Here is a 15680-nt window from a genome sequence, read left to right on the forward strand (position 1 = left end):
ACAAGAGCAGCACCATGAGGCCCTTATTTAAGCAGCACATGCAATGGTGCATAAATACAACAATAAATGTGGGTAGGACCTCAGCTTTACTGCAGTGGCACACATCAGGGCAGCAGTGTGGATCTTGAGTGCTGCCTTCCAAGCCATGTGTGAACGTGCAGCTACACTTTGCCCCTAGTTGGAAAGTGAGTAAAGGCACTTCCTGAAATACACCCTACAGTGATCACTTCAGGAACTGATTCTCCTGATTGGCAGTATTACTAGGTGTCTTAGGAATCCCAGAGTAAAAATTTTGGCAACCAATAATGCATGACAGGGTGGCCATTACTGGGAAAGTAATGAACCACCCAAGGGTTGTTGTAAGGCCCAGTGCTACAAGCTCTGCTAAACTGTTTCATATATATTTTTTATTATTAGTAGTATATACAGTTTTTATATTTTTGATGAAAAATAGTTGCTTCTACTAATGTTTTAGAGTTGTTGTACCATATGTAGCTGTTGTTGGGAGGAAGTATTTTATATCCAAAATATGTCATATAATTATTAAGTCTATACACATACAAAAAATGTCACAAATCTGCACACACACACATACACATACACACACACACATATACAGACATATACACACACACACACACACACACACACACACACACACACACACACACACACACACACACACATATACAGACATATACAGACACACACATTCACAATGTGACACATCTGCACTCCCCCATAGAATGTCACATATCTACACACACACACACACAAACACACTCACACACACACACACACACACACACACACACACACACACACACACACACACACACACACACACACACACACACACACACACACACACACACACACACACACACACACACACACACACACACACACACACACACACACACACACACACACACACACACACACACACACACACACACACACACACACACACACACACGTGTGCATAGAATGTCATGCACCTGCATACATACACATACATACACCAATGCGCCAAGCACTTAGTTGCTTTCTTGACTGAGGGCACACAGCTCTCATTGTGATAAAATGAATTGAAGAAAATAAACAAACAACTGAAAGCATTACAACCCCCCCAAGTCTGTATGTCTGTAACCCCTCCCTGAGGTTTCCTCATATTTTGCTCTTTCTTTTGCTATCATTTTTTTCTGGTAAATCACTCAGGAGAACAGTTGCTATAGTTAAACATTAAATGAATCTTATTATTCTGGAAATGCTTTTTGATGTAAAACTTGTAGATGTATGCTTATTTTGTAAGTGAATTAGGGTTATATTTTAAAATTGCCCCTGAGCTTAGATGTTTGTCACCCCGTTATTGCTGACTTTGAACCAATTGTGAGGTATGAGCTTGTGTTGTTTCTCTCACACTTTACTTACACGTGCGTATGCACACACACGCACACACACGCACACACACACACACACACACACACACACACACACACACACACACACACACACACACACACACACACACACACACACACACACACACACACACACACACACACACACACACACACGTAATTTCAGTAATCTGTCTTTATTTGCACACTTGCTAAGCACAGCTTTTTAAGCTATGCTTACCAAGGGGAAGGCAAAGCAGCAAGACTTTGCATCTGCTGTTGCAGTAGCTTTTTCTGCTTAACTTTTTTCTTCTCATTTCCTTTTTTACATTCATTAAAGTGAGCATAAAAAAGTGGCATATTTTTCCAGTTCATGTTTCGTAGCAGCTTAATATGCTACCATGAAGCAGCAGCCAGTTTCTTAGTGCTAGCTGAGCATTAATGCCATGCTGCAGAATGCTCATTCTCCAATGGGGTAAGGGGTATGATGCTGCAGAATGCTCATTCTCCAATGGGGTAAGGGGTATGATGCTGCAGAATGCTCATTCTCCAATGGGGTAAGGGGTATGATTTCCTCGTTATCTGTTATATAATCATGCATGATGGGTTGATAAGAGTTGTAAGCATATATTATATATGAGTTCCAGGCACTAAATGCTTATATTACATTTGTACAAGGATTAATAAAAAAATTATGTTTCTTTCCAAATTTAAAGAATCATTCCCATTTGTATTCCTAATGGAAACCTATGAAAGTAAGCCCCTTACAGATCTATCTGACATTGTCATAGAAAGGCACATTACGATATTCACTGAGGTTTCTAGTTATGCATAAAGACTGGTTTTAAGTCCTTTCCAAGCTTCCCTGTGAACAAGGCATCCCTCATACAGACTTCTTCAGGTATCTTCAAATTCGACACCTAGTGTTTACTCAAAATTGGTCATAGAATGGTTCTCGGCCTCTTTTATATAGAGTTCCTTAGGCTCTTAGAGGGATGTTCTCTATATTACACTTAACCAACAAGCTAGCCAAAACGTCTTACACAGTCTTTCCACTGAAACTTGAGTTATTTGCCATACATAGCAGACAGCTTTACATGTAAAATTAGGATTTAACCTGATAAGGTGAAATTTATAGACTCCTCTATAGTAAATTTCTTACTTGGAGCTGGAGACTGTTTATCTTGAAGATTTCTCACAAATTCTATACACTTAAAAAACTATTCAACATGTCTCTAGCACTTTCCTTGACATGCTGGCTGTTTAAATGGGGTATTCTAGGTTTATCAGGGCATATATTTACATACATATATGGAGCCCCTTTACAAGCTCAAAGTTTCAAAATTCTAAAATGCAAATGGTCGAGACCATAAAATTTTGGTTTTGAAATGTTGAATGTTTTGAATGGAGATCGCCGTACAGCGGGGAATGTGAAATTTACCTTCTTCCTCACTGTAGTGCGATCTCGCAGTTGGTATATTTATTAAGCAAGGGGTGTGGGGTGCTGCAACAATGCAAACAAAATTGTTTTTGTTTTTTTTTTATTACAATTTCGAGGTTTCAAATCTTTGATCTTATAGTCTCAACCATTTGCAGTTTGAAGTTTTGAAACTTCGAGCTTGTGAAGTAGCCCCATACATGCACACACACAAACACGTGTGTGTGTGTGTGTGTGTGTGTGTGTGTGTGTGTGTGTGTGTGTGTGTGTGTGTGTGTGTGTGTGTGTGTGTGTGTGTGTGTGTGTGTGTGTGTGTGTGTGTGTGTGTGTGTGTGCGTGTGTGTGTGTGTATGTGTGCACATATATATATATATATATATATATATATATATATATATATATATATATATATATACGCACACACACCAACAGTCCCAAAGGATGAAGCAGCAAACAAACCACCAACAGGTATAAACCACCACTCTGGCCGAACAATAAAGGAAACCACCAGCAAATAGCGAAAACCACAGTTTAATATCTCTTTCATCTTCAAAAGACTTCTTCGGAATGAAATAAAACACACACTTCGGTAGTTGTATAACAAACATAGTTTACAATAATTAACTAATTAAATAATTAAAACACATAAATCAGTATTTAAAGCTGCATATCCCTCTACCATATTAATAACAGCCAAAGTAAATTATTTTAAAATCTTCAGTCTTCTTCTTTTCACGGTTAGGAGTCGCCACAGCAGATCACATGTCCACTCATGATTGGCAGTGGAGTTTCACAGTGTTGAGTTGCCAGCCCAGTGCCAAACCTTCCACAGAAGGCGCACACATCTAGGGCCAATTTAGAGTGTCAAATCCACCGTCTTTGGGATGTTGGCGGAAACCGGAAAACCCAGTGGAAACCCACACGATCACAGAGAGAACATGCAGACTCCGCACAGAAGGCACCCCAACCAAGGATCGAACCGGAGGACCTCTTGCTGTGAGGCAGCAATGCTAACCACTGCACCACCGCAGCTGCCCCTTAAAATCTTCAGTCTTCTATTTTTTAAAAAACATTTACTGTTGACTGAATTATTTATGCCAGGTTTTTTATCAGCTCCTAACCTTAGCTGCCATAGAATTTCTCTTTGTTCAAGAAACTTCTTGAAAGACCCCCCCCCTAATATTTGTAACTACATGTTCCAACACAGTAACCAAACATTTTTGTATCCATTGCATGTAGTGGAGTGCATAAATAAAGTGTTGTTAACATTCTTAGACCTAATAAAATAATATTGTTCCTTAATTATTTTAGTTAATGACCTAGTGGACATACCTACATAAAATTCACTACAAAAAGATCAAATGGCAAGATAAATTATGCCACTGGTGTTACAGTTATATACATCATTGATGGGAATGGTCTTATTTAAATGAAGTAATTCCACATATTGCCCCTCTAAAATAAACAGACATGAGGCACAAAAGCCACACTTATACATTCCCTTACACCGTCTACTTGTATCAGAATTATTATCGGTAGTTAAGTCAAATTGTAAACACTTTTTTAGACAACTAGTTCCCTTATATACAAAATTAGGCCTATTTCCAACAACTTGCAATAAATCACTATTCCCATGTAGAATATTCCATCAACAGACATATCCATGATACAAGAAGTGCCAAAATTATTCCTAATATTTGAATTATTGATAGTAACACTAGTGGTCAATTTTGACTTATTATTGATAAACCCATTTGTTAAAATGGGTGGAAAATCCTTAGCCCTTCTTACCTTTACCTCACTAACTAGTTCGTCAAGAAATTCTAAAGGATACCCTCTGTGTAAAAATGTATTATGTATGAATCTAAGCTCATCCTCAAAAACATCATCCAAAATCATCCGTGAAGCACGTATAAACTGATCTTTTGGTATATTATTTTTCATAAAACTAGGGTGGCTGCTCAAATAATGCAACTAACTATTAACAAAAGTCTCCTTCCTGTGTATATTGCTTTTAAATTTATTATTAATGGTGTCCCAAGTCAAAGTAACATCCAAAAAATGAACTGATAAACCACCATTTCCTACAACAAATTTTTAAAATCACAAGAATTGTTTATACTGTCACAAAGGAGCCTAAGATGATCAATGTGACCTTCCAAAATAAAAAACAAGTCATCCATATATCTACCATAAAAGACAACCTGATACTGATCCATAATAGGTCTAAGGCACTGTGTTCCCACCATCCAAGAACTAAATTGGCATACGCTGGGGCCACAGCAGACCCCATAGCTACCTCTCTTAATTGTTTATAAATTCTATTATTAAACAAAAAATAGTTGTTATGAAGTACTAGTTCCAACAGGGTACATAAAACAAATACACTGTCAGGAGGAAGGTGGGCCACAGTGCCCAAAAATTGTCTAACAAAATCAACACCTTAGCCATGTGGAATGCTCGTAAATAATGACTGAACATCCACTGTAAACAAAATATTTTTATTTGGGTCAAAGGAATACATGCAATTAAAATCCCTAACGTGTGTGTATGGAGCTACTTCACAAGCTCAAAGTTTCAAAACTTTAAACTGCAAATGGTATGTATATATATATATATAAATGTGTGTGTGTGTGTGTGTGTGTGTGTGTGTGTGTGTGTGTGTGTGTGTGTGTGTGTGTGTGTGTGTGTGTGTGTGTGTGTATATATATATATATATATATATATATATATATATATATATATATATATATATGTGTGTGTGTGTGTGTGTGTGTGTGTGTGTATATATATATATATATATATATATATACACATCTATACACATATAGCTGTATATATATATATATATATATATATATATATATATATATATATATATATATATATATATGGGTCCACTTCTTAATGTCGAAAGATGAAAATCTTGAAATTCAAAAGACTGAGTCCAAAATCTCAAAAGTTCAAAATGCTGAAAACTCAAAATATTGAATCAAATAATATAAAAAAATGCAGTACACCAACACTTACTATATTCCAGTACAATTACGTACAGAAACGTATTACTCTTCTCCAACTATAAGCAGGGGGGCAAACCACCCTGCACCCACCCATGTGGGGGACTGTGCTCCCCACACCCCCTGCTGCTTAAATATATCAACTCCGAGATCGCATTCCACAGAAGAAAATGTCAAACATGCCATTCCGTGTTTTGTGGCTGCCTGTAGTAAGCTTAGTCGTGTTCCCTTTTATTTTGCTGTACTACAAGATAACTCAGTGTAGTGAAGTGCAATCTTTTTTCTCAATATTATGAGATTCAGTATTTTGTACTTTCAAGATTTTGGACTCAGTCTTTTGAATTTCTAGATTTTTCAGCTTTCGAGCTTAAGAAGTGCTGGAGTGCATCTCAATGGACAACTCATGAATCCCAAATGAAAGTATTGTTTTTTAACTGTATTTGCACTTCAGGCGATGTGTTTACTAACTGCTGTAGTCATTAATCTGCTGCTGTGTTTGTAATTGTGCACTTCGTGAGCCGCTGTTGTTTTATTTCTGCACTGCTTTCCTGCATTTGTTAGCATAGGCTAGATTCAAATCTGCTGAATCTGCTGAATCTAGACTGTTACCACTGAAGCTCCAAAATCAGCCAGCTTATATTAAGAGGGTCTTCTTGCATGTTGTGGCAGAAGCATGTAGCCAAGACTTTTCTAAGTTGGATTTGTTGGGAGAAGGCTCTGTGCAGGCTTCTCCAATTGGTAATTTGGGTCAATTCTTTTTAAACTCACCTGTATTTAAGGCTCACATTTGTGTGGGCTTGTGCACTGCACAGCACCATGCAGTCGAGGATACCACTGGCAGTTTTAGAAGCAGCCTATTCAATGTCTTTATTCAATACTATGAATTGTAGCAATGTTTGTTTTTTTTTGTGGAGCTTTGCTCCCCGGGCGTCTGATAAAAAAGGGCACTAGCTCAGTCAGACTTTCCCGGTCAACAAATGTCATATGAATAAATAAAAGTCTTAGATAATTTTCCCTTAGTAAACTGCCTGTGTTCCATCAGAGATTTCTCAATGCTATGCTGCACTGCCCATAAACAAACTCAGCTGAGCCCCTGAGGCACCACCACAAGTCTCACCCACTAAGCCCCTCACAGTTTAGAACCTTTTATGAGTCCTTTACCCACATTTGGTCCTTCTAGTTCACTCTCTGTTACTGATCACAGTAACATATCTAGCATTATGGATGGACAGTGTCCCACTATTTCTCCAGCCAGCCTGATCAGCATGGGTTTCCTGAGGCAATGTAGCAATTGCCTCATGTGGCCTAACAACCCGTTACTCCTAGTTCAGTCAAATTCAATATGTGAGAGATGCATCTATATTCAGAATCTGGAATCTTAGGTTCTCTCACTCACAACTTAGTATATATGTCACTAAGCAGGTTGTCAGCACTCACACCTCACATCCTGTACCAACCACACATACAACACCTAAACCAACATATGCAGAGGTTCTCACCAGAAGCCTACATAAAGATCAGAGACCTCGCAAACATTTACACACTTCACTTAATACACACCTAGCTGAACACAATACACACGCACCAATGTCTCATTTAACAAGTCACTAAGGCAAGACAAAAAAATCTAATGTTTTGGTCATAGGTGACACCATTGAGTGACACACAGATGTCCCACTCACCAGGATAGACAAGGATAAGGTCACGGTCAGCTGTCTGTCAGGTGCCAGGATTTATGACATCACACATGCACTCAGTTCTCTCAACAACAGACACTGTTATGACTCAGTCATAGTCCATGCTGGCATGAATGACTTGAGATGTACCTCACTGGACTATATGAAAAGAGACATGACCGAGATCTCTGATTATGTGTCCCCGGCTGGTATGTCTCTAGCCTTAAGCAGCATTCTACCTTCACCTAGAATGATGCCACAATACAGACAGAAAATGATTGACTTCAACAATTGTCTTAGTTTCTGGTGTCATTCTAAGGGGATCCAGTACCTGTCAGCCTGGGATGATACGGTCAATAGTTCACAATGCTTTGTCAGAGATGTTCCTCACCTGTCACTTATAGGCTTTCAATTACTTGTTTTAGGCAATGTCACAAGAACAAAATTCCCGATATAAACATATCCTCAAAAAACACCCTCAAGGTTATGCTGCTAAATGCTAGGAGTCTAAACCTGAAACTGCATGCACTGGAAGCATTCCTGACACTTTAGAAGATGCTAACATCTGTACAGTCATAGAGACCTGGTTCAAGGCTGCTGAGAACACCCTGGCCATACTAGTTATAATGCCTTCTGCATGTTCAGACCACAAAATGAACATGCAAGAACTAAAGGAGGAAGAGTTTCAATATTCATTAAGGATAAATACACCCTCCATGAACCATGATAACCCCACTGCCTACTTGGATCTACTTCAGTCAGTCAAAATACAACCTAATACTCTGGCTATGGGTGACTTCAACTATCTGTCCATAGTTTGGGTAAATTATACATGTACCAACACACTTGCCCAAAGGTTCTTGGACTTTGTCAACTCCAATGCCATAGAACAGATAGTAAGCACCCCCACAAGGGGCCCAAACATTCTAGAACTGATGCTCGCCAACATGGGTGATAGTTGCACCAGCACAAGTATGTGGCCCTCCCTGGTGAAGTCTGATCATAAATCAGTCTTGTTCAAAGTAACGATAACAACAGACCCCCCTCAGGACAAATTAGGCTAAAAAACTTCTCCAAAGCCAACTACAGCCTCTTCCAGGATGGTACTGATAGCTTCAAAGCTCCTGTCCCCAATAACGGCAAGGACACCTTTACTGGGATATACACCAAATAGCTTCAGAGCTCCTGTCCCCAATAACGGCAAGGACACCTTTCTGGCATATACACCAATGTGTTGTATAAACATCTATATGAATGTATTGACTCAGCTGTACCTGACAGGACCAAAGCAAGATCCTCCAGAAAGAACAAGCCTGCTTGGTGGACATCCACCATAAACAGATTATACAACAAGAGGAAAAAAATGTTGTCTAAGAGCAAGAAGGAGCACCCTCAGCATTGGAAGCATACCCTTCTCAGCTTGAACAATTAAGTAATCCTACAAGTTAGCACTATTAAACCATAAGCACTACTTACTCTTATACTCTCTATGATTACCCTGTCCTCTATTGGTCCATCTTAAATTCAGTTTCCCTGTTACTCTAGCATGTCCAAAGGTCAGTCAATGGTTTCCTCTCCAGTCCAGCTGGTGAATCTGGGAATTTTGAGGCAATGTTACAACTGTCTCATGTACACGGACAACCCTCTCCTCCTCCAAACAGGTTCAAATATATGTGAAAGATGCAACTATTTAGCCAAACTGGAGGCTTAGCTCTCTCATCTCAAAACTGGTGTAACCAGTCAGGAGGAGAAGGTAACCTCACACAACACAATTCCAGTATCACATAGTCCCACCACATCAGCAAACCAGACACATAAATACACAAAAACATACTCGGAGGCTCTAAATAAAAATCTACCTAAGCAATAGAGACCTCCAAAGCAGACATCCAAGCAAACGCTACCTCAAAACAAAACACACACAACACATAACCCACAAAATCAGTGTGCCAAGCAGCCACAGCCCTTAAGGCTGAATAATACACCTGATACTCTTCTTATAGGTGACTCTATTGTCAGACACACTGACGTCCCGCTCACCAGGCTGAATAAAGAGAAGGTCACGGTGAGTTGCCTGTCGGGTGCTAGGATCCGACACATAACGCAAGCACTCAGGTCACTCCAAAGCAAATACAAATATGACTCAGTCATTGTACATGCTGGTGTGAATGACCTGAGACGTACCTCCCTGGACTACATGAAAAGAGACATAGAGGAGCTCTCTGATCATGTAGCCCAGGCTGGTATGACCCTGACCTTGAGCAGCATCTTACCCTCACCTAGAATGATGCCACAGTACAAATACAAAATGATCGATTTTAACAATTGGCTAAAATTTTGGTGTCATTCAAAGGGGATCCAGTGTCTGTCAGCCTGGGATGACATGCTTGACAAGCCACATTGCTTCGCTAGGGACGGCTTGCACCTGTCACCACTGGGCTTTCGGATATTGGCAAAGGCTCTTGCCACCCCCATAGTGCCTTTTTTAGGCAACGCTCAAAAGTCAAACCCACCCCCATAGACAGCACAAGGAACAAGAAACTAAGGGTTATGCTGCTAAACGCCAGAAGTCTTAACCTCAAGATGCATGCACTCGAAGCTCTCTTCAGTATGGAGAACATCAATATCTGTGCAGTGACAGAAACCTGGTTCAAGGCTCCAGAGAGCACCCCAGCACTACCAGGCTATACCTCGTATCATGCTTTTCGGCCCCAAAACCTGGACCGAACCACAAAAGGAGGGGGAGTTTCCATATTTATCAAGGATATCCACACCTCCAGGTTAGTGACATTGCACAAAGTATCGGAGACCATCCATGTGCAACTAACAGTGGGCAAGACTGCTTTTCAGTTTATAGCATCCTATAGACCACCCTTTCAAAGTCAGGAATCCCATTCGGCTTTCCTGAAAACATTGGAGAACATGAAGATCTCTCCGAACACCATTATATTGGGTGACTTCAACTACCCAAACATTGACTGGGAGCACTACTCAAGCCCCAGCACCTTAGCCCAAAGATTCCTGGAAATTATAAACTCAAATACTATGGAACAACTAGTCACCACTCTCACAAGAGGGGACAACATACTAGACCTGATCAGTACCAACATGTGGACTCTATGCTCCACACCTGAAGTATATCCCTCATTGGTAAGATCAGACCATAAATTAATTTCACTGGATGTCCACATCCCGACCCCACCCCCAGCCCAGAAAACCACAGTGAAAAACTTCTCAAAAGTGAACTTCTCACTTCTCAAAACTGAAGTGGAATCCTTCAAGGCCCCAGGGCCAGTGGAAACTACAGCCCAAACTGCAGAATCCTATATAAATGCATTCTAAGGACATCTCCAGGAATGCATGGATCATGCTATCCCAAACAAAACCAAGACCCAATCATCCAAAGGCAGGCGTCCAGTCTGGTGGACCCCTGCCATAAATAAACTGTACAACAGAAGGAGGAAGCTACTACATGATAGAGCAAAATCCCTAATAGGGAAGGCATCTCTGATCAGTACTAGCAAAAAATTACGACCCTCATAAAATCCTCCAAGGCCAGCTTCGAGAGAAAAATTGCACAGGACACCAAAGACAATCATAAGGCTTTTTTCAGATATGTTAGAAACCTGGGATGCAACTCCCAGACTTGTTCTGAGTTGATTCTAAATGACAAAAAATACACTGAACCCACAGACATCGCCAATATCCTGGCAGACAGGTTCAGTGCAAACTTCTCCCCCCCCTTCCCCCCAAAAGAGCAAGTATCTATCCTGGCAGAGGGCTGACTCCCAAACATCTCAGATGCTCAGGTGAAGGCTGCCCTCTCCAAAGCAAAAAACACTGCTTCCATGGGACCAGATGGCATCCCAGGTCGCGTCCTACATGAACTACAAGAGGAACTAATCCTTAAAATAAAACAGCAATACAATCTCAGCCTCACTACAGGATATGTGCCCACAGAATGGCGTACAGTAACAGTGGTCCCAGTCCACAAAGGTGGAGCCTCTACGGACACTGGAAACTATCGCCCCATAAGCCTGACTAGCTTAGTCTGCAAGGCTATGGAGAGGATCATCATGGAGCTCATAAACAAAGACACTGGGGACATACAGACACTAGATCCTACCCAGTTCGGCTTTGTCAAGGGCAGATCCTGCCTTTTGAACCTGGTTGACTTCTTTGAAACAGTCACCAAAGCCATAGATGAAGGGAAGGTAGTCCACACAGCCTATCTGGACCTTGCAAAGGCATTTGACACAATACCCCACTCGGGCATCATAGATAAGCTATCCAGCTTAAATATAAACCCCTATGTCACAAGATGGGTCACAAACTGGCTCAAAGACAGAACCCACAGAGTGAGAGTTGCTGGAGCCATGTCAGACTCGAAACCTGTCACAAGTGGCGTCCCACAGGGTTCTGTCCTGGGACCACTCTTGTTCAGTATATACTTTTCCGAGGTACAGCCAAATGTGGGAGGACTATGGCTCACCAAGTTTGCAGACGACTGCAAACTGGGCGCCATAATCAACTCTCCAGCTGACACAAACATCCTTCAAAAAGGTCTCACAGAGACAGATAACTGGTGCCAGCACCATGGTTTAAAGCTAAATGCCAAAAAATGTATAGTCATACCCTTTGGCAAAAACAATGTGCCCACAAATTACCACATAGGTGGAAACCCATTAAGTACAGAGAAAGTTATTAGGGACCTGGGGACCCAAGTTGATAGCAATCTCTCCTTTGAAAACCACATTGCCAAAGTGGTTAGAAAGACCTTCTACATAGCCCACCTCATCACAAAGGGTTTCACATCTAGATCAAGAGAGGTAAGTGTGCCCCTTTATTCATCCCTCATCAGGCCCATCATAGAATACAATGACCCTTTTGGGATGTACCTTACCCGACACCTGCAGCAATTAGAAAGACCCCAAAAGTATCTCAGCAAGAGGATCAAGGGTCTCAAACAGATGCCATATGCTGCTCAGTTAAAAAAACTCCAGCTCTACTCAGTTGCATACCGCCTACTTTGAGGCGATCTATGCCTGACATACAAAGCTATGTCAAATCCAGAATTAATGGACATGCTCCACCTCAGTAAATCTAAATCCCTTAGAGCCACATGCTCGAGGGACTTGAACCTCAGCACAGAAATAAATAGAGCTTGCTGATGGGACAGGTTCATAATCCAGAGGCTCCCTTCGCTCTGGAATAGAATTCCAGTTCATGTGAGGCAGAGCACCTCAATGAATTTCTTCAAGAAGAATCTCGATAAGTGGATGGGGGATCTTAGGTTTGTCCCAGGGATTACTCCCGTGTCACTATTAGACACAGGCACAGTAAACTAAACCTTAAAAAGGGCACAGTATACTCAAATCAAGGGGTGGCATAAGCCATACAGAATCGGGCTAGGCTTATAATTGCCCCAGGGCAGATAGCCTAGTATGAACCTATGAACTTATGAGCAAGCAAATAAGACATCTTGTCAAGTCCTCTAAAGCTAATTACAAGTCTAAATTAGTATCCCTAGCTAAGGATAACCATAAGGCATTCTTTAGCTACATCCAAAACCTTAAATGAAAAGCTCAGATTTGTTCTGAATTCATATTGAATCGTGCCACATATACTAAACCTATGGAAATAGCCACTCTGCTAGCAGACAAGCTCACTGAAAACCTCTCCACCTTATCCCCACCACATATACAACAACCACTACCTTTCTTTCCACTCCACTAACTACCTTGATTATAGCAAGCTCAGATGCTCATAAGCCTAGTACTTATTAATGTCTGTTATGTACTACACAGATAGATTCTAGTTGTCTACTGATGTACTATGTTCTTCATCTGTAAATATGTTGTAAGTAATTGCTATGTAAATTGTTAATCGCTATGTAATCCAATGTAACTATTGTCTGTTTGTTTTAACTATGGAGCTTTTCTCCCCGGGCCTCCACTGAAAATGGACCTACGTCCAGTCGGGGACTCCCAGTCGACAAATATAAATAAATAAAGTAAATAAATAAATATACCCCAAAACTTTCCTCCCACCTGTTGTCCACCTAGTATCTCTAAGGGCAGGTCTTAGTCACTCTCTGGGTTCACTTGGAATGTCGAATTTCAGTATCTCGAGACCAAAGTGTCGAATCTGCAGATGTGCGAAACTGCAGAATATTGAACCCAGAAATGTCGAACCCGCCATACTGATGGTGCGGTAGGTGAGTGTGTTCTTTTTAAAGGGTTTTGGAGAGAGTTTGTGTGTTTGTGAGTGTGTCGGGGAGAGTTACGTGTGGGTTTCGGTATGTAGGTCAGAGTGTGAGTGTGTCAGTGTTGAGAGTGGTGTTATTTGTATCTGTGTGTTGTGGGTTTGTGCGAAGGGGGTGTGGAATGTATGTTGGTGGTTTTTGTGTGTGTTGGTGTTTTGTGTGACCTCGGAGTTAGTATATATAAGTGGGGGTTGCAGTTTGGCGGTTTTGTGGTTTCGGTAATATGAAGTTTTGTCTTCATGGTCTCGAGATACTGAAATTCCAATATTTCAGTATTTCGAGGTTATGAAGTGAATATATATATATATATATATATATATATATATATATATATATATATATATATATACACATGCTCTAGGGACCTAAACCTTGTCACCACAATAAACAAAACATGCTGGAGGAATAGATTCCTGCCCCAGAGACTTCCCATACTCTGGAACAGGCTACCCATCTATGTCAAGCAAAGGTCTTCATTAGCACTCTTCAAGAAAAATCTTGATGAGTGGATGGGAAATAGGAAATACACCCCGGGGATCACTTCTGTGTCACTGCTTGACAGTGGCACAGGAAAATAACTTTCTTGGGTGGCGTAAGCCAGGTAACCTTGTTGGCTAGGCTTATGTAGGCCCTTGGGCCGATAGCCTAGTACCTACCTATGAACCTATGAACCTATATATATATATATATATATATATATATATATATATATATATATATAAAACTAAATACTGAAATCTCAAATTTCAGTATCTCGAGATGAAAATGCTGAAAGTGCGGTTGAGTGAAACTGCACTAGATCGAATCTGAAGTGTAAAATTTGTGGTTGTGGTGGCACGGTATGTGGGATTTGCTGTGTTTGTAAGGTGCCGTGTGATGTGGGATATGGCTTGCCTGCCATTGTGTGGATATATGTAGAGATTTAGGTAAGTGCTGTTTTTTAAGGGGTTTGGGTAGAGATATGAGTGTATGTCAGTGTGTTGGGAAGTTTTAGGTGTATGTTTGGGTAGGTAGGTAAGAGTGTGTAAGTGTTGAGAGTGGTGGTGTTTGTACATATGTGGTGTGTGTTTGTGCTATGGAAATATAGATTATGCAGTGGTGGGTTAAGTGTCTTTGTCTTTTTAGTGCGACCTCGGAGTTAGTATATAAGTAGCAGGGGTGTGGGGTGTAGGGTAGTTGTGTGTATTTGTGTTGTTGTGTTTGTGTGTGTTTTGTTGGCTTGTTGTAGTGTTGGGAGGAAGGTGTATGTATGTTTGTGTGGTGGAGGTGTATTTAAAAGTTGCAATTTTGAATTTTGCGCGTTTGTGGTTGCAATATTTTGAACTGTCTCATATCGCCTACTTAGAGGCTATCTTTGCTTGACTTACAAAGCCATGTGTAACCCAGCTCTGTTAGAAATGCTACATCTAAAAATCCCAATCCCTCCCAAGAACACACACTCCAGAGACCTCAACCTCATTACCACAATCAACAGAATGTGCTGGAGGGACAGGTACATAACACAGAGACTGCCCATGTTATGGAATAGACTTCCCATGCATGTCAAACAGAGCACCTCACTGGCCCTCTTCAAGAGAAATCTTGATGAGTGGATGGGAAATCAAAAATTCACCCCGGGCATCACTCCAGTGGCTCTACTTGACACAGGCACTGGAAACTAAGGTCAGGTGGCATGATGCCAGGGTAATAATATGGGCTAGGCTTGTAAAGGCTCCAGGGCCATTAGCTTAGTACACACCTATGAACCTATGAATGTTCAGCTTTATAGTCTCATTATAAAGTGAATCCATATATATGTGTGTGTGTGCATGTGTGTGTGTCTGTGTGTGTGTGTGTGTGTGTGTGTGTGTGTGTATGTGTGTGTGTGTGTATGTGTGTGTG

This window comes from Protopterus annectens, chromosome 1.part1 (assembly GCF_019279795.1).
Source record: "Protopterus annectens isolate FY-2018-M chromosome 1.part1, PAN1.0, whole genome shotgun sequence".
NCBI classification, from domain to species: Eukaryota; Metazoa; Chordata; order Ceratodontiformes; family Protopteridae; genus Protopterus; species Protopterus annectens.